Genomic DNA, 21,364 nt, shown 5'->3' with positions numbered 1-21,364 from the left:
CAAATGTTGATGGAATTCGAGTATAACTGTCCTTTTATTTAGAAAAACCATTAAACTGCGAAGCACTCGAATGTCTAGTTTTCCGTTTTAGCCCCTGAAGAAACTAATAAACTTTCAAGCAATGAGGATCATAAGGCAGAGATTCTCTTAACAGGATCACCATAGCAACCGCATAATAATTATCCGATAAGGCGAAAAACCGCTTAGCTATTATAACAACAGTGCACATAAACGTGACCAACATCGCTCATTATATCAAATAAGATAGTTTACCTTCCTCTAACATGCTAATGTACTTACGTATTTGTTTCTGAATTACAGAAACACAAAATTCAGTTGTGTAGCCTTAGCAAAGAGCAGAGAAACCCTCGTTAAATTTAAGCTTTCATATACAGTCGTTTTAATTTGCAGACATATGTAGATACTAGTCGTTAAAATAATAACTGGTGGTTTATGTGAGGAAAAGCTGCAGTTGTTAAACACGTTTAATAAACTTGTATTGAAAATTAACGTCTTTGTGTAGAATCCTTTATGGCTTACATGTTGAAGCTGCACATTATTACGTTACGAAAAATTGCTACCCCTAAGTGGAGCTTATTCTTCTCAGTTTACAACAAACTAATAATTTCACCTGCTTTAGTAATAACTTACATCTTTCGGTTAAATATTCTTAATATGATTATCCTATTAAACTCACAATGAATAGAAATAAATCACTTTATATTTATAATTGTAGGCAATCAATCCGATATTTTGTGTAGAGATATCAGTGGACTTTGAGAATGATGTTTCCAGAGTTGTGACCGCAATTAAAAGGCGACGTGGCCAGGAAAGGTGATATTTAGGCATTGCCGAGTTTACCTGCACTGATAATAAGGTTACATTTAGAGCGTAACATTTTCATTTCTCTCGACATCAAGGCAATAAAAGGTTTCGAATCATTGTTAGTGCATATCCTTAGATGCTTTCCTAATCACTCACGCTCTAAATTAGCGGAAATGGCTTACAGATTTATCTCAGCTACATGATAAGAAAAAGTCAACAACTACTGATTAGTCTAATAATCCTGATTTGGCATGTATGACGTAGCTTTCCTTCCTGCTATACAGCTATATCATGCTTATTTAACTCATGGTATGTTACGTCACATTAAATTATATTTGTGTGTCGCTATTAACATTATTTTTTAATAGGATTTAACAGGCCCTTTTCATCGTGAAATATCATCATCACTTTTTATCACACTTTCTTCTTGTAATAATTTTGTACTTTTATATTCAATGTCACTGCCAGGTACCTTTACATCCGGGCATGTTATGTCACCGTATATAACTATTTTCTTTTAATATTGCCCATTCTTATCGCCTTTTATGGTCTGGCATATATATTTTATGTTAACAACGTGAACTTTATACTGGCCCAAATTCCCTTGTACCCTGAAGTTCCTCTGAATTCACACACCAGTCCGTAAGTTCTTACTTATGTAAACACATATATTTAATGTTTAACGGAAACAATTTAAGCGATATATTAGTTGTTTTTAGTGTATAAATATCAATTAAAATGAATAAATCGGACATTTTACATGTGCAGTAACTGGTCTCATTTATAATAAGAACGGTGATAAGTGTTTGAATACGATGTAAAAACCTAATTATTGCAAGGTTCGCTCTGATCGATTCACATAGCCTCTTCTGTTTCGTAGCTTACAAAGTCTCAAAACAAAGTTGCGTCCAATATCACGAATTTTGATGCAGGGATACACAATGCTTAAATGAACGTAACTGGGGTCTTTGATGTGTTTATTGTGTTTATTCACTTTTCTAATTTATGTTTTTGTGTCCTTTACTCAGTAGGCTAGTTCGCTAAGGGACGTGCCGAATTTATGAATGTTTATAAAATGTCACGTTTTTCAGTAAATCATTCTTGCTGTCGTCTCGTACAAGCCAAAGAGTTTTTTTATACGCACCAGCCCATAGCTTCCTTTTTATGGCAGGTCTTAATTGTCAATTTATTTCATTCGCTTTGCTCAAGGCTTTAAAGAACCACAAGGCAAAAATTATTTGACACTGGCGTGTATGTTTTGTCACGAAATTGTTTTGTCTGGATTTGCTCGTTCTTACAATGAACTCTGTATAGTCTTCGAGAAGTGAGCGGTCATCTTGGCACTTTGAACGCTTTAACCCAGGCATCCATTGGGCACGAGGCTCGACGTGGGTGTAGAGATAACAATTCCTGTCTCTCCCGAGGCTTCAACTACGTACTGACTCAGTGCTCCCGTCGCATTATGCCTGTCGTGAACATTTTACATACACAGACTCTTCCTCTCCGTTTTCTTGACAGCCTTCTTTTGTAAAATTTCTTCTCTTGCTTTCACCCTTTGTTAGTTTTTCGTTCTTCATTGCTTCTATACTTCTACTCCTTTTATTTTTCTTTCTGCTTTGCTTGGATATGTTCTGTACTTTCCACACATGTCGATATTCTGTAACGTTCAGAGAGCGCCAACATTAATTAGTTGGTTTAGTTAGGCTAAAATTAAATTGCAAAGCAAATTCTTTCAGCCGGGTCGTTGCTATTCCCCGAGGAAAAGTTTCCAATTAATATAATGCATTTTTAAACCTCCCAGTACAAGAGATGCGCAAAAAATGCGCGTATCTGTTGCCAGAGCTTTGAAGCCTGTGAGGCTGATTCGACCAAGACCGTTCAATACACTGAAAGATAAATAACAGGACTTCTGAAATTAACTGCGCCTTCTTAAATGGTTTTCAGTCAGCGGGGCGAAGAAAAATATGCTGTAGATTGATTATAATCCACAAAAACAATTCCTCTTCTTTGATCAGTGGCTTATAATCAAGTAAATGTGACGTAATTTTATTGTATTTATGTTCATCACATACGTAAGAAAAATACCTTCACTCACAATAATTTACATTTGTTCGTAATTAGGTTTATAAATCTACTATTCGTTGACAGAAAGCCTTCTTTGGTTTTGGGTATTTTTAAGATAAAACAACTTATTTAAATTATTCTTCGATTAAAATTATTCTCGTATCCTTCGTACCGAGTAGGAAATTTTGTGTTGTAAGTTCTGGGTGTTTTTCGATTAAGTATTGTATGTATCAAGTGAGAAATTTTCATAACGTGAGTTTTAGGTGTTTATAGAAAATAACTATACTACAAACAAACAGACCAGCATCTTTATTAGTTTTTATCAAAATTATGTGTATTTAATATATAAATAAGGCTTATGCCATTGGTGCCATTATTCTTGTATTTAATTCATACTGCATTATTAACAACAGCGGCCATTTTTATTTGATGTCGCATTTATTTTTCTACGTACTGGATACCAATAGAGGTCAGTTAACTTGAAGGCCTAAATAGTCTACGCGGTTGGATGGAAGAAAGATATGCCCTAATTTAAAACAAGCAATATTAATACAGTACCTGTAAGGAAATTGTTTGCTTTATTTTATGTCGTGTACGTCTGATTGCACTTAGCACAATTTTTTAAACATATGACAATTACTTGTATGTGTAAATAATATTTTAAGTGGAAAAGTGTGAATCTGAACTCACTGTTGACAGGAAATGCCGAAGTGAATAGGATCTAGATGACGTATTTTGGTAATAATGAATGACTTAATGCTTAGTATAATTTTTAACTATATACATGCAAAATACTTTGTACAAAATATTGCAACGTGTTTTCAAAGTGTCGAATGCTCACTCCGTCTGTTTTACTGAAGGAAAAGTTTTAATTATGTTTACTTTATATTCTTTCGCTTTGAGAGCCGAGTGAACCTCAAGCTTTGACCACGCTTCAAAGGCTACTGAAAATATGAAGGACTTCACATGTATGTGTAAAATGTGACCAGAATGGTTAAATAATTGCCCGCTTCCTTTTTCATGTGCATTATTTTTATATCGTAGAATGAAGTGACAAAAAATGTAACATACATGTAATTGCAATTGGAAATTTATATTTAAATATATCACAGTGCTATTTTGGGTCTCGTTCAGGATACTCCTCCAGAAATGGTGCAGAATATGCTTCAGAACTCTAAGACGCGCTTCTTGATTTCCAAATTTTTAATTTACATTTCCTCATATTTTTCACTTCATTCTTCATAAGAATTCTATCATACCATACCACGTAGTTGAAATATCGTTGTTAAATAAACTGCATGACCCTCATTCGCAGTGGAGTGGTGGTGGTGGTGGTGGTAGTGTTTGTTTTTGTTTTTTTGTTTTTTTTCTGTTCTGTTCTGTCTGACGACAGGTCCATATGAACAGGATCCTTCCATCCTTTTCTCGGACTGGGACCTGTTCATATACGTAAAATAGCGAAATAAATTGCAGGTCCCACCGAGATTTGAACTCGGATCGCTGGATTCAGAGTCCAGAGTGCTAACGATTACACCATGGGACCACAATTCGGACTTTGCCTCCTGTGAGAGTACAGTTCCCCAAATGATTTAATATATTCGTTTTATTGTCAATTCCGGGAGCCATTTCTCTAACTAAATTATTTATTTTCTAAATAACGATTATAAAAATTCTTGTGACCTCAGTTATATATTTTCACAAGAAAATGTAAACAGAAGTACAGTGAGATACAGTTTTGGTGGAAATTTTCTTGCACGAGTGAGACAATATAATTGTTCGAAGTAATTAGTTCCAAACAATTTATTTTTTGTGCAGACCTAAACAGCTGTGGTCATTAACCCACCTCATTTATGAACTTAACTGTGGCCTAAATCCCTCCGGGATAAAGGAAGCTTTCAGGCTAGTCTAATGTTTTTGTTGTGTTCTAATTACGTCCATACGCACAGTCTTTATTCTGGCTTCTGAAATGGCTATCATGAAACTGAGGGTAACGATCAACACTGAAACACTATTGTTAACTTTCTGAGATTAAAATTCCAACAAGGTATGGCTCAAATATCTGTTTTATAGTTAAATAAATATCCTCTCCCTTTTCGAGAGTGTTATTAACATATTTTAGAGTGAAGCTTATATATTTTGATTTTTTTGTATATGCTACTTAATATTTGATTTTGTTTGCTTAAGGAATAAGCCATTTAGTAGCAGGGTCCTGTATCGACAGAACATGACCGTCATATTAGAATTTGTGGCGATTTTCGAAGGAAATTTCGGAGTATTTTATTGGGCTCAGAGGATTAAATTGTTCTGAATATTTTTTTTCTATTTTGAGATGCTGGGACAATGAGATTTGTATTCTTTGGTTACGTAACTAGATTTTCAATTTCACGTCCAATTATAGACATTTCTGTAAATCAAATTTCTAACCATTTAGGCTTTTTACATCCGAAATCTCTTGTGGTGGTCAAGAATGAAGTGATAATGTCACCCAATTTCGGGGCTGGAGTCACCAGTTTCTTAATTGTAATACAATAACTTATGAACAGTATTTAATGCATGCTCCTGTTTTGAAAGACATTTAAGTTTCGTCGTGAACATGTGAAGGACCTCTTCATTGTCGTGTTCGAAACATACTTGACAATATTTCCCTCATAACACTCTGCTCATTTATGGTATCTTTATACGAACCACAGGTGATATATAGGCCTATATTTTTATTACTTTCCGATATTGGAGGAACTGCCTTTGCACGTGGTAAAATTATGTGTTATGGGAGGTTATTAACGTGTCTAAAAGTACATATGAACATATATTGTGACGTGAGTAAAAAATGGAGGTGAAACAAGCCCTTGAAGTGAAGCATTCTAGAGCAAAGATATCCAGCCTTTGTCAAACTGCATTTTATCATGCCACCAGCTGTTCACAATGTCTGATTTATGTGGTCACTCCTTTTAGTAGACAGGATCAATTTATCAGCGATAACAGTTTTCAGAGCTTTCTTCGTGATGTTTATTTTTTGTGTAGTGCTTTGTTTTCTCAGCTGCATTGACATTCCACGTTTTGATACAGGGTACCAAAGAGGGGTGAAGTGGCAAGACGGTGGAGAAATTACATAATGAGGAGGTCTGTAAGTTGTATTTTTCGCCAAATATTTTTAGGATGATCAAATCAAGGAGAATGAGATGGGTGAGAATTATAGCGCGCATGGGGAGATGAGAAACACTAACAATTTTTTTTATCTGGAATCCTGAAGGGAAGAGACCAAATGGAAGGGAGGTTAATATTAAAATGGATGTTAGGGAAATAGTGTTGCAGTGTTGCAGGATGTTGACTGGTCTCATCTTGCTTTGGATAGGGAATGATGACGAGCTCTTGTGAAGACGGTGATGAACATTCGGGTTGCATGAAAGGTGAGAAATTTCTTGACCAACTGGATGTACTATTAGTTTCTCAGTTAGGACTCCGCTCCATTTAGTTAGTCTTAATCCGCTACCGTTCACTTGGTTTCAGATTCCTCTATTACGTGGGTCGTCTTGCAGACACCTGGAACTTTGCCCACAGGTCTCATTGGTGTACAGAGCAAGCAGAGAGGTAGGCTAGCTGTGATGTGTCTTCATGAGGAACGTCATCTGACAGAGGTTAGAGAGGAAACATTCCGCTGTTTTGGGGCTCCTTTTCGTTGTTCGTAGCATCAGAACGTATCAGTTGTAATAAATATTAAGGTAGAAACGTGAACACAGTAATATTTTTACGTCTGGAAATAGCGAGGACAAGGACATAGACGCAAAGTAGGCGACATCTATTAATTAGCCAGATTTCAGTGCTTGTCCTCATACAAAAATTAAAATCTTGAAGATGACTCATTTTAGTCAAAACACTTCATGTAACGAATCTTTCTTTGTCTGTTTTTGGTTGTATAAAAACTAATTGTTATGTTGAAATCTTTAGATTCAGTTTCGACAAAGTTGTGCGATTCGGTTCTGTTCAAAGCCTGGTCACTGGCAAATACTTTGAACAATTTATAATTCCAGAGTGATTATTGTCTCTGCAATACAAGAGTATTTTTATGACATTTATTTTATTTATATACCCAAAATGTTATGTGTTTCGGACAGTAGGTGAGTCACTCGATATAAATTAAATTTATTTGTCCAAAGTTTCTTATATCCGCTCTTTTATGCTACCATAAATTTTTTCTCAGATATGATTCTCTTATGTTGTAGAAATATTCTTTGATGCAGTATTGTATTTTTGTTTGTATTGTACAGCTTGTCGAACATGTACACCCTTTCTTTAAAGGTGGTTCAGCTAGAACTACAAATAAAAGGGTGTGTCGATTTAGGGACACCCACGTAGTCTTTCCGCATCCCTTATCTCTCGGAGCACGTCCCAACACCACATTACTACAGGAAAGGGATGTTGTTTTCGCCTTCTTCCCTGGAAACATTCTTATAGTACATACCACAAACCCACTACAAGGAAAGGAAAGGAAAGCAATTTGATTTTTACAACGGGATTTGTCTTACTTCATGCTTGTAACTCCTTAGTAATTGTGCTTGTCAGATATGTTCGGAGTCAGAATTATAGTTGTACAGTTTATTTCGTTTGTTTAATATTTTATTTTATTGATGAATTGAACCGTGTGAAAATGCTGTAACGTCAGTGATCAGGATTATAGTATATTGCATTTTGTTCCACTGTCCTTTGCATTCGTCCATTATAGAAGTTTATTTTAAAGTTTAATACGTGACGTCAAAATGTTTGCAGGAAGAAATTGAGATTGTTGTAAATTATTAAGCAGCAAATTTAAATTGCAGATTTTTCGGTGTAAGTCGGTCATTGATAGAATCTTTATTTATTGGTTATAGTTTAGCGAAAATCAATAGTTGTGTTCTAGGACTGCAGATTTATTTTAACAGGCGCTGGTAATATTTTTTAATGTTTTCATGTTCGATCTTTCGCTTTTCCGATAATCTGTGTTTGTGATGCATCATTTATTACAAACCATGCCATGTTAAATAATATGTTATTAATACATTTTAATAACCTCTGTATCTTGGATCAGTGTTCTGAGTCGAAAAGAAACATGTTTGTGTTTTGATATTTGAGGATTTCACGGTGAATAGTCTGAGTCAGATGAAGCACTATTGACCGATGTTTCGCTATGAAAAACACTGACTTGTTAAAAAAATCTGAAAACTCTCTAAACGTTAAATAACATAACTGTCCTCTGGTATGCAGTACTTTGCAGTGTGGTAGAAGTTTATCAACGTTTCAGAGGTCCTTGCTGCCTCTATCAATCGCCCTGATGATAGAGGCAGCAAAAACCTTTGAAACGTTGATAAACTTCTACCAGACTACATCGCGCTACAATCCAGAAGACAAGTCATTTTCATACTCGGCGCATGAGAATCTGAAATCCTAAACAATAAAATGTTTATAGGAGGAAATTAAGTAAATCACTAAACTGTAGTTCATAATTTAAACGACATTTTATACAAGACTTAGTGAATAGATTAAACATATAGAGAGAATGTCGAAATTGGAATTTTAAATAATGAGAAAGAAAATATATAAGTAACATACAGACACAGCGTAGAGACTCTGAACTAGAGCCTGGTGCTTAAAATTTGATTCTTTGCCTTACTGCGTATTGTATAATATGAGCGATGTAAAAGTAGGATGCAATATTGAAGTGCCTGAGCTCGATCTCGGTTGAGCATCGCTGGTCGGCCTGTGTGTTGTGACAGATACGAAACCGGCGCAAAATTTGGTCTCACAGTTTCAATAAGATGTCTCTTGCCACATGATGCAGTTCCCCGTCTCATGCGCTGCTTCAGTCCCGATGGATTCTTGCAATAAAGACTTGTAAATCGGATCCCAATATGAGAATTCCCGGTGAGTTAAGAAGGAACGGGTATGGCACGACGTGGAGCACAGCTGCAGACAGACACGACTTCGGTGTACGCTAATTGATTTAGCTTTACATACCTGATTCTTCCTATCAGTAAAATTTAATAATATATACTGCTTATGGATATTATGCAATTGAAAAGTTAAAGTTACCCTATGTCCAAGCCCTGCGACCTGAAACTGTATAGAAGTATAGACAAGAGTCCTCGTGGCCTGTAACTCAATATAAGAAGCATGCTAGATCCAAGTTTTAAATTTCTACCGCCCTATGGCTGTGCAAAGAGCCCCAGTAACTATTGGGCAGGGAACTGGGAGGTCCCTAGAGCCGCCATGTGATGCCAGAATCCTGAAACAACGTAATGGGATTTTATTCTCGCTCGTTTACTCACGTTAATATATTGTAGCATTGTACCTGTAGTTATCACTTGCTTGAAGGCCGTATAAGGACATACAGGATAAGCTCCATTCATTCTTAACCTCGGTGATAGTTGTAAGCGAACCGCCAACTTCACACTGGCTGCCGGAAAAAAGCCCCACTGGATAAGAGGCTGTGTGTAGGCGCGCTGTCCTAAATGCGCCTAAAGATAGGCTTATATACATATATTTAGAAACATGATTCGTATGATCGGGTACTGATTTAATTTTTCGTATCCTTTATCCCGTGTACTTACTTTGGAAGACATTAAGAGAAATAAATTATTCTTTATATCTTATTAAATTATACAATAATTGAGTGACCACTGGAGATTGATAAAATGTGGAGAACTATGACAGAATTAAGATACTGTCAAGTACCTGGAAATTTATTGGTTTAAATTGTTTTAATTGCATCTGCATTTTAAAATGCATTATGCTTTTTGTCTTTGTTCTAAATATTCAATTTGTTATTTAAACACACTGGGCAGAGTCTTTCTTTAAAACTAGTTCGAATAAGTGGTTAGGAACTTCCCTACACGTACAGTAATTGCATGTATCGTCGTGTTCATAAAGGCCTGCTGCATAGTTCTGTAATAAATTACTTCGGTCCTGTTCTCTTTTCACGTTATGCTCCCCAAAATACTTTTTAATATAATCCCTCAGCTTTAAATGTACATGCCATTAACAGCAACTATAGTAAAAACCTCAGTCGCTAATAGGACAAGTATTTCTTATCCGCGAATGAAACCTGTGTCATTGACAAGTGAAATACGCGGGCTGAATGCGTGACTTACCTTTCTTGCGAAATTATGCGTTAATGCGTTTGTATTCATATGGCGCTATTGACATACGCGGTGCAGACCTAAAGTAAACTTCACGGACTTGAAATTTTTCACATTTAAAAAATCATTATAAAAGTATGAAAGGAGAGTTACGTCATTTAATCCTGTTCCATTTGATAATGAAAATTCAACCCATAATCTAATCGATACGTACTGTCCTGGACGGATGACTGAATGAAATTAGCTTAAATTAACGCTGAACTGAGAAGATGAAGTTTTTTTATTAATTCTATCTTATATGCAAAATATGAATTATTCGCTTGTAGGTTGACAGCTGACAATACTTTATACCAAACTTGACATGCTTATTAGTTGATGCCAGGAAGAGAGTTTAGAAGGAACAGAACTGCTGAAAAGTGTCCTGAGTTTATGTCCTTTTGAGGGCGATTCATGCAGCACGGAAACGACGTCACGACCATACATTTTTCATTCAAAGAAAGGATTATGAGAACAAAGGCCAGAAACCGGAAAAATATGTCCTGGGTTTGAGTCCCGGTTAAGATGGGTTCTGCATTTCGGAAACTAAGATCAGCAGATTAAAGACGCCAAGATGCTCGTTTCGGCTTCGATATCACACAGAGCCCCAATGATGCTGTTTCTGATGTCGGTGAAAGAATTAATTCACACACCCTCCTGAATTTTTGTTAAATCGGTTAACACATTTTCTTTGATAGAATGAATCTGATATATTGAACGTGTTTAGAATTGTATTCAAGCCAATCAACGTCTCATTATATGTTTAACCATTTGAAGCCTACGCATGTCTAAACATTTAAGAATTAAATCCGTACCGCACAGAAAACACACTTTTCCACTACAGAAATAAATTTGGTAATACTATCTGCTTAATTGCTGTTGACTCTGAGAATCATACGAAACTCACAACTAAAATGCAGTGCTATTGGTTTAAAGCAGATGGTACATGAAGTTACCAAAGGGCTTTAAAGGTTAAGTTGTACGGATGCGCCGATCATTAATTTCTTTGCCCCTTTAAATAATTCTTGCCATGTTATATGTGCTGTTATGATAAGGAGACATCACTCTAAGTACGACGATTTGCGAAAGCAATTTAACCACATGCACCGTAAAAGCCTCGTTTACCCGGGGATACATAATCCGTTCATTGCTTTCTCGTTCGGTATTGCTTGGTCCCACTCGCCGAGATATTTATTTACATTTCTACAATGACGAGATCTCCACTGTTATTCGGAAGAAATAATTTGTAAATGTTTAAAGTCTAAAATATGGCCTCTAATAGAAGTAGAGTGAAACAGACGCATATTGCTTTGTACAATTTATGTAAAATATAATCTGATACATGCTATGAAATAATGGATAGTGGTTTAAAAAAGACTGTTATCTATTTAGGTACGGGACTTATAAAAATATACATGTTCGAGTTATAGACAAATTCAAATTATCGCTTCTCTAATCCAAATTATCTGCTAATGAAGACCACCCTTCCCTCTCCAAATGTAGTTCTCATGGTGACGTTCATTTTTTTAATGAAATTAACGATACATCTAGTATGGTGTAACCTCGTAACTTTTTGAAACCTTAAGAAAAATAAGCATAATTTTAAACAACATATTACGCAAAGCTACGTCAAAATAATAGGCCTAACCGATGTTACCCATATAAGTTATTCAGAATTAAATTATGTTAAATATACAATGAACCTACATAAAGCAACAAAATAAATTCCGAAATAAGTAAACTAAGTCTTCGGGTTTTAAATTAACGGCATATTAGGCACATTCAGTTTCTATATAACTTCAAACTTTGGACTGGTATGGTCACAAAATTAAAGGAAATCGTTTAGTTTTCAATGAGTTGAAGAGCTCTGGGAGAGTTTTTTACGTTATCGTTGTCATTTTATAGTTTTTACAGTTAAAGGGATATAACCATCACTGCCAAGCTGTAAAGTCATAACAACGATCATGAATTAAAGAGGGGGATTTTATGTGATGTTAAAAATATCATTTTCTTTTGTTTTGTATTTCAAAACGCTTTTACAAACGCCATATATCACTAGGATGCAAGAGAAGGGCTGTGAAGGGAAGCTAGTTTGACAGGTTATGATCCTCAGCTGTGAGTACCTTCATAATTTTCAGTCAGTCAGCCATTCTCTATAACCATTATCCTGTCTCTCTCATCTGCTCTTACTCTCAGAAACTTGTCCGGTTTTCTCGTATATGTTAATTTCGTCCTAAGCCGTCATTCCTTTTTCTGCTTTTGCTCGTACATTCTTGGAACAAATAAAGGGTTTTTTATGATCCCGGTGACTTTTTCCGACTGCCATCTTTTATCAGATCCTGAAATGAAACATTCTCTGATGTAATAAAACGAAAATGTCTTCCATCCCTACGGTAAATAATTATGGACTCGCGTAAATGGTGGTAAAATACAGTATCGTATTGTGATTATAACTAAGTTACTTTCTACTGTCTGATGTTTCACTGTATTACATGTGGTTTACACAGTAGGATGACTAAGTGTATTTCAGAAAACAGGTTTTTACGTCTTTTATGTCTATCGCCCCGGAAAAATTTATGCATCATACACCAGTTCATCAATTTGATTACAAATTAATTATATCGCGGAATGCATTCAGGATTACAGAGTAAACTTTAACCCCCAGTGTACAGTTTGCCCGACGTCCTTATTGACTATTGCTGCATTGAAAACTTTATGCAAAGGGCATTCGCATCCACCATAATTATTATTATTATCATAATTATCGTACCTAATCATATCTGGTGAAGAGTAGCTACATATTGTGAAGATAGACTTCTTCCAGCCTTCTACTTCGTATTTTGGAGGTCACGGGTTCAAATTCCGGCCCGGAGACAGCTATTCTGACTGGGAGTAGTGATTTTTCTCAGTCATTCTAGGAAAATGCCACGATAATACCTGAATATAGGGCCACGACCGGGTCTTTCCATGTGCTTTAAAATTTATTCATCATAATCTTCCCATTCAACGCTATAAAATCTGATCTACTGAAAAAGCGTGGTTACATAAACCACAAATAAATAAATAAAACCAGGTCATTTTATTTCATTACTCTCAGGCCCAATAAACTTTTCAACACCATGTTTTGTAACATCCTGTATGATTTTCTCGTCTGGTCAGAGATCGGTTTTGACACTCATTATCCTTATAATTATGCATATTTTAATAATTATAGTCACATTTCTTGTATAATCACAGTAAACTACATAAGTAAATGAGCCGGAGTATCTCAGTCAGTATAGTGTCCACCAACTAGATGAACAGGGCGTGATCCCTGGAAATGGCAAATTATTATTTTTCTATTCTCTCTGTGCAGACCGGATCTGGGACCCATCCAAACTCCTATCCAGTGGGTACCCGGGATCCTTTCTCTGGGGTAAAGCGCGGCCAGGGTGTGAACTCCTCTAGTACCGAAGTCAAGAACTAGTTAGTAGCTTTACTTCTTTCCCAAGTGGCGTGTAAACAGCTTTACAATTACTTTCCTGTTTAATGAATTATACTCTGTCAGCCACGCAGCCACATAAATCAGTTGTTCGCAAAACTGTGGAGGTCTATGCAATGTTTAGTGAGTAAGAAGAAACGATTTACATGTAGAAGCACTGAAGATCCGAGGTAATGAGCAGGAATTACAGTTAGCAAGGTCCCAGTAAGAAAAAGGAGGACTTCAATAAATATAATCTTCTTAAGCAGAATACCGCATAAGCTTCTTATCTTCCACGTTTTGCCTATCAGACTCTATCGCAGACTCGCGTTCGTCCGACGCATTATCTGCGCTCATCTGGAAAATTTTCAGATTTCCAACCCCGACATTGGAAAAATAAACTCTCTATACACACCAAATATAAGACCAATATCAAGTCGTAATAGTTACTAAAGGTGTGGGTCCGAGTGAATTAGTGTATAGTGTATGTTAGTGGTTACCGAAGTTTCTCTGTTCGCGAAGCACCTCGGCGCCATGGTACTCTACGGAGCACAGTCAAAAATGTAACTTTTAACAATACTACTAACGGAAAATATATCATTGTATTATTTATTGTATGTTCATGTCGAAGATATTAATTATTTGAAGGTTGCCTACATAAATTTTCACATTAAGCAGAACTTGTGGGTTTATGTGTTTGTTCGTCTATAGCTCGAGAACGGATACACAGATTTTCACCAAGAGGTTACATGAAAATAAAAACTCTGAAAATGTCTCCTGAGTTTGATTCCCTCTGAAGGCGTTTCCTGTAACCAAAAAAAATAGGCCCGATAGAAGAATGGAGCCTGGACCAAAGTAGTATGTTTCGAAGGCAAGATTTCAGAAACGAAATACAGATCAACGAAAACTTGTGCTTGGTTCGATTCCCAGTGCAGATGATTTAAGTAGCTCGGATAATAAGCAGAACAGAACTTTTATGAAACTCCAAAAGTAATTACAAGACAAGAAGGGCACCAAGGCAACATTTGTTGTTTTGGGATAAAAATTACAGGACTGACGTCGACATTAAACATCACACTTAGCGTAGACTAAGCTAGGGATGCGATTTGACACGGCGCCAGAAAACCAAAGCTGAGCGTGCGACTTTTTATAGTTTCAAATCTCGCTACGAATAGTCTGTTGATACATGAGGCATGATACTGGCAGGCCGACGCCGCAAACGACGCCAAACATAGCGTAGATGAAACTCGGGACGCAGTTTGACTCGAATTTGGAAAGCAAACGCTGAGTGACGCCGGCTCAGAAGTGCAAATACTGCCAACGCAAGGCTCGGAACGCTATGTGCAACAGTATTGATAAAACGACGCAGAGAGTCGACATGCCAGTCGCCGAAACGCAGCCAAAAGACGCGTTATTTAGCGACAGTGGTCATCAAGATACCATAGGACAGATGGTGGACAACCGATGATTAGCGTCGCGACGATGGGGATGAGACGTCGGTTACGAAATTCAAATGATGCCAAATAACTCTGCACACATTTCGAGGGACTCTAACAAAATAAAGCCAGAGCCGCGCCTCCAATTGTCACGACGCCGCTGAGACTACATTTTGAGCAGGTGAACCTCAGAAAGTCCTTGAAAATGACACCGGAAAACCGACGCCTAACTTCGCAACGCAAGAAGTCCGGACGCCGACTCAAAACAACATATTTGGCACACACGAACGAGACGTGCCATCGAAATCATGTACACGGACGTCAAGCGTCGCGTTGCCTCTAGTAGCGACAACTCCAAAGGACGTCATTAACCGCAAGTGAACAACGGGATGTCATTTTACGTGGCGCTGGAAGACGTACCTAAGGCTTCGCACGCTGGCAACAGACACCATATTTTCTACATGTGATCCAATGATGGAACTGGACAAGAAATCGCAACCCGTATAGTCGGGACTCCATGGCAGGATAATTTTGGCACATATTCGACAAGGGACGTCAATGGAAATTAAGTTAAAATGTCTACTACGTGTCTTTCGATGGGCTGTTACTTTGCCCAAAACCAAATACTAGGGACAGATGAACATTGGGATGCCATTGTATACACGACGTTGGAAAAGGAAGGCTAAGCGGCGCGACGTTAATTATCTCGACATCTTCAAGAAACGACACATTTACCACAGGCCATCTTCAAGATGCCTTCTGAAACGAATGTGGAAAACGATGAGAAGCGTCGCGACGTTAATAGTAGAAAATGATTGAAAATGATTTAGAGTGATGAAAAGGGATGGTAATGAACGCAACAGCATGAGATTGAAATTGAATGGGGTTGAAAGTAATTGACGGGTACTGAAACAGTTTGAAATGGATTGAACTTGATGGAAATGAAATTTACGAATGATTGTGAATGTGCTTGAGTGGGAGAGATTATATTTAAAAGTAACTGACGATCATTGGAAACGTTTGAAAGTGATTTAAGATGTGCTAATGTGATACAAGGTTATTTATAGTGACTGAAGGGGATTGATTGTGGCTGAATGAGTTTGGAAGTGACCGAATGTGATTGTATATGCTGAATGATTTTGAATGCGGCTGCAAATGATTGCAATTGATTTAAAGAGATTGAAACGGATCAAAAGAGATTGAACGGGGTTGAAAGGGACTGAAAGGAATTGCGTGGGTTTTAAAGTGATTGAATGGAATTGTGTGGGATTGAAAGTGATTGAATGGAATTGTATGGGATTGAAGGTGAGCGAAAGTGTATAAAACTGGCCGTGAATGTAAACTAATAAGACCATACTGATTCCAACTAAATAGTACATAACCAAACCTAACCTCAACTTACCAAATACAATGTAACAAAAATTGAAAATCTTTGTATACGATTACATAATTTTTGAATTAATGATTAGTACTACATTTTCTACGAGAATTTATGGTTCAACATTGCAGAATACACTGTGTTGCAGATTAACAAAGTTCTTTGCATAGTTTCACTATGAGTCTCTTCTCGCCTTTAAATTTCCTTTGAACTATATTTCTCCACCCACCAAGAGTTATCATATTTCCTTTTCAGATGATATAGCGAGATTTCCTTTCCCTCTTTTTTATTACACTTTCCTGCCTGTTGAACGTTTCGACGTAGGGGGAAGAATCAGAGCTTCCTTCGTCGTCAGGTAATGCCGAGAGCCTTATATTCGATCACACAGCATCAAAACCTCTCCAATACCAGGTCAGAATGACACAGCCACAGATGTTCTTTGCAAATCAGATCGAAAAAGGAAATTGCATTGGGTGAAGACATGCCCCCCCCCCCCCCCCCCAAACCATTTTACTTTTGATATCATTACAGCAAACTCGTAGATTTGTCTTGTATATCTATTTTTACCTACTTTGTTTATTTAGTAACAAACTAAGGGTCCAATTTTTTGCTTGGAATTTTTTTTTAAATAAGCTGTAATTATTGAAACTGACAATCTTACAAACATGTGTATACATTCCTTTTCCTCGGTTCTATTATTTATCACTGTGGTTCCTTAAAGTGATTGGCTGATATACTAAACTGTTGCCAAGAGATGACATAGATTGCTTTCATAGAACCCTTAGTTTGATCATTGTGTTTGCACAAGCCCACCAACTCTAAACTGCCCTATCATATAATCGTGCTTTAAGAAACAACAGTAAAAATTGTAGCTTGTTTAAACAAAATCTAAACGTGAATAATATGCTTCTGCAATGTGTGTATTTTACTTTTATTTTTAATTGTTTGTGTTCAGAGACAAAATGACGTATGATGTAACACTGGAGCTGATTTGAGCATGAATATAAACATAATATAAAGTGGTGACGAAATTATGCTGAGGAATTTGACAGGTCGTGTTTGACAGGACGGAAAAAAAGAATTCTGTATTAGAACTCAGTGATACTCTTACGACAGGATTTCCTCAAAACGTGTCTTTTTCCGCGTCTTCATCTTGCTATCGGTTTTACATAAATCAAAAGCAAAGAGACTGACAGTATCTTAAGAAAGAAAAAGAATCACTGACGCCGGTATCATCTGTTTATCACATGTCTATATACCACGAGCAGCACCAGCGACCTAAATTACCATCCTTTAGAAAGGATGATTCAGAGATTGGACGGTTCAGAATCACCTTTTTGAAGGAGCATTCGTATGGATGAACCGGCCTGACAGTTTTCTGACCGGCATTCCATATTCGAAAGGGCGTCATAAGACAAGACGACTTGTGTACTTTTGCTTGAACAGTAAAGATCACGTTTGGATTATGTTAAGAATTGAATGGTTTAATAAAATATAAATTCAAGATCAATTGTTACCAATGTTGCTACATTGTGGAGTCATTATAAATCATCAAAGTATCGCACTTAGAGTTAGATATCGTTGATTCGATTTTATAAAGTCGGTTATTTTACTTTTCTTCTTCGTTGCCACATCAGAATGCCTCTGGAAACCACCGAATACCTTCGGTGACCGGAGCATTAGAAATCACAACCTACCTGTGCAAATGTCAGCGGTTAAGAATGTCTTGAACTTAACTCCTTCTTCCATACATTTCTTTATGCTATCTGCTTAGGAAAATTATAAATGTAATGGCCGTAGTGTAAGATGAAGGGGAGTGACAATGAAATTGCCTCTCATTAGGAAGTCAGTTGGTTCAAATTTCGACCAAGAAACTCGATGAATGATGACGTTCAATGGTTGTTCTCAGTTCACATAGAGTAGTTCTGAACAAAATTGTTTTAATATGTCATAAACCTTTCATTCCAAATCTTTGCCATTTATCGCAAACTTCTAGTTTCAAAAATATCTCGCCAGGCTTACTCTTACTGATGTAATAAACTCAACAGCGAATAAAGAAATTCTCTCACTGTGTGACTTTCCCCAATCGCTTCCTGCCTTATTTCTATTCAGCCTGTATGTATTCTTCAGCATTTTCCCTAACACTTTATGCTCTTTTTTCATGGTTTGAGAATAAGCTTCATATCTGAAGCGTATAATTATTTTAAACATAAGTTACATTATGTAATTATACCAGTGTAAAGTAAGCAATAAAATCCAGAACTTAATTTTTCTTAAGCGTTATTATGTAGTTCTATGTTACGAGGTGCGATCGGAAAGTTTCTAGACTGCGCCTATAAAAACCCGTACACCTATCTCAGGTATTAAATTCATCCATCACCCTCGAAGTAGTTCCCCTGGGAGTGAACACAATGATCCCAGCGCCGCTGCCAAGCCTGGAAGCATTCCTGGAAATCTTTCTTTGTCAGCCTGTCAAGCACCATCTGCGATTCTGCCTGAATCTCTTCTATCGTCTCAAATCTCCTTCCCTTTAGCTGAATTTTCATCTTTGGGAAGAGGAAGAAGTCACACGGAGCTTAGAAAGGAAGTTGGGGTCGGTTCTTGCAAGATCTTTGAGCTCCTGACAAACGAGAAGTCGATTCTGCTTCTGGTCCTCAGACAGGATGCGTCGCATGTGGAGTTCTTCCTTTAGAATCAGCTGACAGGTCCCATAGCCTATCCCAACAATGTCGCACAAGTCGTTGATGGTACGACGTCGATCTTCGTGAATGGCCTGCCGAATCTTCGTAACATTTTCGGGCGTTGTGCTCGAAGATGGTCGTCCAGAACGCTCGTCATCATCGACAGAGGTTCGGCCATTTTTAAAACGTGAATGCCACACAAAAGTTTGTGCACGACCCATTGCGGACTCCCCAAATGCTTGCTTTAGCATTTCATAGGTTTCCGTAGCCGTTTTGGCGAGTCTTTGGCAAAATTTGATGCACACGCCATTCCGAAATCGCAGGAGGGTCGGTGTAATGCACTACCAAAACGCCCTTAACTAAGAAACAAATGCTAATTCGATGATGCCGGCTGGCACACTGATTCACTATGAATGTAGGCCGCACCCCCTAAAGGCAGAAGCTCGTACTACATCCGGTTCGCCCTCTATTGACACAGTCTTGAAACTTTCCGATCGCACCTCGTACATATATTATTCAGATTAAACGATCTTTCAAGCAAATTCCTTGACCAATGCAAATATTAGCATCGACAGTATAATTTCAATTACAGGTTCGAGTTACAACAGCATGCCATTGGTTACTTGCCGCCTTAATGAAGTGACATTCTATCTGATTTGAGTCAGTCTACTTCAGTTTGTTCCTAAACTCACACAATTTCTTAACATCGTGATCTGTTATTTGGGCACCAGTGACTGATTTCACTCAAACACTGCTCTGAAGATAAAATCTAACGGCAGACTCATTATTTTTAAGTATCGTAACTTCAAGGAAGCGGGACGCTTTGGATGGTCTGGAACTTCGCTTGTAAATCAGTTGTGGTAGTAAATAGGTGAACGTTACACAGAACATGCATTAAATAATAAATTTTACTATAGTATTTCTTGTAATATTTTCCTGTACGTCAGTGCATCTGTTAGTAAATTAGTTATATGACTGTAATAAACTAAATATGAAATATCGCTGTTATGAAAGACTCTTGGCGGTTATACGAGTAAGTGATGTTACGTCTACCATTTACCATTCTCTCTGTGAAATTAAATGTTTTTATTACAGGAAATCCATTATAATAAAGACAATAAATAACACTCTGCATGTACCTTTATAAGTTTCAAATTTAGCGCACTTTCATAAATCACTAAACACATAAAAGACGTCTGTCTGTCTAGACAGGGAACTGTCAGGAGACGCATAATGTTTTAATCCCCAAAACAAATTAGAAACAAACCAAAAAGTTTCCTTAGGGTGCAGTTTATTGTATATCTCGTAAAACGCATGGCCGAGAGCTCTGTTCTGAATCTTGTTACGTCATATATTGTGTTTCGCTTTTTAACTTTCCTAGTTATAACAGTGTAAGGTATATTACGCCCTCACTTGACATCTTGAAGTTTAAGCAAAAACTCTTATCTCGCAGAGTTGTATGAGAAGTAAAATACAGTATAATATAGTTACACGTTTTGTATGCGTAGATGTAAAGTTTGGCCTCTCAAAGTGAGTAGCATGTTAACTCAGATTGGAAGTGAGAGATAAGAAATTAGAGATGGATGGAGAAAACTGAAATTGGGGAACTTCCTAATTTTCGCATTTAACTTGTCGAAGGATGGTTAAAGCTGAGGGGAGTTTCAGAATGGGAGATCCATGTGGCATAGACAGGTGAAATAAATGCAAAAACAAGCGTACTTCGAAATATTCATGGAATTAAGTCCCCAGGTTAACCGATGAGATGATAACAGTTAATCAGATCTTATTCCTTGGTGTTATAGAATTTTCCCGTATCAGCTGAAATGCACTAAAAACGTCGTCCATCGTGGTCTTGTGGGTCTCTCACCATGTTGCCTTGTAGGTGGAACGTCTTTACCCAAAAGGCCACAATCGACATATCAGCCACCCTGAGAAACTCAGTTATGATACTAGAACGTCAGTTTGGACAGCTGTCTTTTCGAAGGAAGCCTCTCAATAATTTAACTGCGACATTCGGTAATACGGGTCTTGAAATAGAGCGTTACGAGATTGTTCTGTAAACAAGAAGCTCAAACTAAGGCTTTCTGTATGAAGGTGTTGAGCCTAACAGAAAAATTTTAAACTTCTATTGAAACTTAGAAAGTTAGTAGCGGCTAAGTAGCGAGCACTCATGCTTCGTGTTGGTAAAGTCACTGGTTGAAATCTCGGTTCGGGCACCGGCATCGACCGATTCCTTACAAATACTTTCCACTTAATTATGTGTTGATCGTCGTTGTGTTCTGATAATACTGACAGCATCGTTAAATAAGCAAACAAGATAATATGTAGGTCTACGTTTATCTATGAAGTGGAACCTTTAAGTCGGAGTTAATTAC

General features: G+C 37.2%; 1 long non-coding RNA gene and 1 other non-coding gene across 4 annotated transcripts in view; one reads left to right on the top strand and one right to left on the bottom strand.

The window, feature by feature from the left end:
* The window catches only part of LOC147873406 (uncharacterized), a 260,616-nt gene that overhangs the window by 150,877 nt on the left and 88,375 nt on the right, over positions 1-21,364 (top strand). For 2 of the 3 annotated variants that reach the window (XR_015535729.1, XR_015535730.1), the window contains 2 exons: positions 6,397-6,524; positions 7,186-7,389. This is a non-coding gene — a long non-coding RNA (uncharacterized LOC147873406). Of the gene's footprint in view, positions 1-6,396; positions 6,525-7,185; positions 7,390-21,364 lie in introns of those variants that run through there. The other variant, XR_015535728.1, reaches the window with a different exon arrangement.
* Positions 4,361-4,432, bottom strand: TRNAQ-CUG (transfer RNA glutamine (anticodon CUG)). Its single transcript has one exon. It is a non-coding gene; the product is annotated as a tRNA-Gln (tRNA).

This window comes from Zootermopsis nevadensis, unplaced genomic scaffold (genome assembly GCF_977971745.1).
Source record: "Zootermopsis nevadensis isolate Lab colony 2312 unplaced genomic scaffold, Znev_1.0 Znev_ptg000018l, whole genome shotgun sequence".
Lineage (NCBI taxonomy): Eukaryota > Metazoa > Arthropoda > Insecta > Blattodea > Termopsidae > Zootermopsis > Zootermopsis nevadensis.
The sequence above is the reverse complement of the archived record's forward strand: the minus strand, read 5'-3'. Positions and strand labels throughout refer to the sequence as shown.